This window comes from Dasypus novemcinctus, chromosome 10, assembly GCF_030445035.2.
Source record: "Dasypus novemcinctus isolate mDasNov1 chromosome 10, mDasNov1.1.hap2, whole genome shotgun sequence".
NCBI classification, from domain to species: domain Eukaryota; kingdom Metazoa; phylum Chordata; class Mammalia; order Cingulata; family Dasypodidae; genus Dasypus; species Dasypus novemcinctus.
Genome location: NC_080682.1, coordinates 100,539,352 through 100,542,541, shown reverse-complemented (window position 1 = coordinate 100,542,541; position 3,190 = coordinate 100,539,352). Strand labels below are relative to the sequence as shown.

The 3,190-nt window shown below is 41.2% G+C and overlaps 1 pseudogene; it reads right to left on the bottom strand.

Annotated features, from left to right (window-relative positions):
- Window positions 1-1,016: 1,016 nt before the first annotated feature.
- LOC101417139 (olfactory receptor 51I2-like) lies at window positions 1,017-2,001 on the bottom strand (annotated as a pseudogene).
- Between the last annotated feature and the right edge of the window lie 1,189 nt (window positions 2,002-3,190).

Sequence of the window (3,190 nt, the reverse complement as noted above, 5' to 3'; positions counted from 1 at the left end):
TTAAAGAGGTTGACAGACAGCCAGTATAAGGAAATGCCAGTCCTACAACCTCAAGGAACTAGATGCTGCCAACATCTAGCTGACTGATCTTGGAAGCAGATTCTTCACCAGGAGACTCCAGATATGAGCCAAGAAAGTAGACATCTTGATTTTGGCTTATGAGATCTGCAGAGAACCCAGCTAAGCCAAATCCAACTTCTGAAATACAGAACTGTGAGCTAATAAATGGGTATTTTAAGCTGATATATTTGTGGTAATCTGTTATCTCTTACACACTTCTAATCTGTAATTCATATCCCTCATTTATTTTATAGTAAAAATATTTAAGAAATTAGATACAAACCAAGCTACTTAAGATAGTATGTGTAGTCCTGTACTATTTGGCCATCAACTTTTTTTGCTTAACCCTTCCTCGCCCCTTTCTTTTCAAGTCCCATGCTACAACACACATATAAAAAATATAAGAAGTGGTAGAGATAAAAGAAGGGCATGAAAGCTCACCTTTCCACAACTCATTTACTTCTACAAAACTTGGAGCTCTTTTAAATGTCATTATTTCCCCCCTAGATTTTTCTCTTTCATATCGAACTCCTCCTTTGCCTAGAAAATTCCTACACATTCTTCAAGATGAAATTTAAAATGATTCTCTCCTCTGTGGAGGCTTCCCAATCTTCCCACATATGTTCTGTCAATCACCCATTTGCAGTCCCTAGCAATCTCCTGCCATGACTTTACATGGAACTAACTAGTCTATATTCTGGTTGTATATTTACATGGCTTTTGCCTGGCACTAGATTGTGAATTTCTGAAAAGAAAGGACAATGTTTAATATATTTCTGTGTCTTTAATCTTCAGTACTGCTTCAGTACAAAGTAAATGCTGAATGTAAGATTATAACATGAATGAGCCTGTAGTCTTTCCACTATCTCAGCAAGGAGTAAGGATTTTCAGCATTTATTGAATCTAGCAGGTTTTTTGTGAAGCTATAATAGTCCCTTTTATGATACCCAGACTTATCATTTTGTGGCTCCATCAACCTTGGCCTTTCCCTTCAGCACCCTGACCATGGCCCCCCGATGGGCTTGGATTTGACACTGTAGATGATGAGGTTGAGCACAAGGGTTATGACCAGGTACATGTAGCCAACCAGGGCATGTATAATGTGAGGCAGGTGCCTCCCAAAACAGTGGATCATAGACATGGTGATGCCTGGAATAAAAAAGACAAACACAGCTAGAATGTGGGACACACAGGTATTGAGGGCCCAGAGGAGCTCCCGGGGAGAGGCCAACCCCAGGACTGTACGCAGGATGAGGGTATAGGACAGGACGATGAGCAGAGAGTCTATGCCCCCGGTAGACACAACCACATACAGTCCATAGCGTATATTGATGGTGATGTCAGCACAGGCTCTTCTCATCACATCAGGGTGGAAACAGAAGGAGTGAGACAATAGGATCTTGTTAGGGCAGAAGTTCAGACGTTTAAGCAGAAAGGGCACCGGGAAGAGAGACATGGTGGCTCGAGCCACAATGGCCAGCCCAATCCTGATGATGACATTATTTGTGAGGACAGCAGCATAGCGCAGGGGGTTGGAGATGGCCACAAAACGGTCAAATGACATGACCAGGAGCACCGATGACTCCACCACCGAGAAGGAGTGGAGGAAGAACATCTGGACCAGGCAGGCATTGAAACTGATAAGCTTGTGATCAAACCAGAGCACAGCTAGGGTGGTGGGCAGTGTGGACAAGGTGAGGCCCACGTCAGTGAGGGCCAACATGGACAGGAAGTAGTACATAGGCTGGTGCAGGCTAGGGGTCCTCCTCACAGCCTGGAGGATCTGGTAGTTTCCAGTGAGGGCCACAGAGTACATGGAGGAGAATAGGAGAAGGGGATGGAGATCCAGCCATGAACAGCCTCCATCCCTGGGATGCCAATCATCAGGAAAGCAGGTGGCTGGAAGAAGGAAATGTTGGCATAGGCCTGGAAAGGGACCATCATTGGAAGGCAAATAAAGTCTCCAGAATTACGTCTCCTCTTCAATTTAGGCAAATACTGAGAGGAACCAGGATCATCTTGTATTGAGTCAAAAGTCTAAAAATCAATTTTCCTAATTGGCTCTATTATTTATTGATATATGTAAAATATTACTCATAACAAATTCTTTTTTATTCCCTATTTTTTACTGACTCACTATTCTATTATGACTTCCTATTATGACTTGACTTCATATATGTAATCTAGATAATCTGTTACATTAGACTAGATTTTGCCATTTTAATACTAAAAATATTTGTTTTCCCATGACCTGGTCCCTCTCAAACATAGGACTAGGTCCTGAGTCATGTCAATATGATATTATGTTAGCCATCATGCAAAAGCTCAGTATCCCAAACGTTAACACCTGGTCTGAGTGTGTGGAATGAGATTTTTTCTGGCAGGGAGTAGTGGTTGGTACTCAGGGACTCCAATCAACATCTGTTTCTCAAATTGTCATTTCCTTGTGCACAGGGAGAAATGGAGAATGTCTGTTTGGAAAGAGAGAAGGACAGTTGAATCAGATATGTGGAGAGAAACCAGGAGGTGTTTTTTTGCTGCCATATAGAGAGAGACAGTCTGAGTGAGCAGCTGTTGTGGTTTTTTCCATGGATATGGCATTGCTTTTCCTGAAGCCAGTTCTGGAGTCACCTGTTTTTTTTGCCCTTGACTTTTGTGTAATATACTTTTGATTGATAATAAATTCATGATTTATGCTTAAGCATTTTTCACTAAATTTCTTCATAGTCAGAATTACCAGACTTTGGGCAAGCGATATTTTTCCTCCCATTATACAGAAGATGACACTGAGGATTAAGAGCTGTTGTGGCTGGCCTCTGAGTGAATGTCTCGGATATTGTAGTGCTGAAATTTGAATTCAAATCTGAATCCAAGTCCACACTCTTTATATGGCCTTTTCTTTAGATGAGACATTGTAAGTGAAAAAATGTTTGAAGTGCAATGCCCCATGGATATAATTTTGTTATTATCGCATTGTCTAAAAGTTTCTCAAAGTCTTTCACTATGCATTATTCATTTAATCCTCTCAGTTATCCTGTGATATAGACCCCAAAGGGATTACTCTTATTTCATTAGAAATTGTTCGTTGTACTCCATTGCTTAAAACTCTTCAATGGATCCCAAAGACACT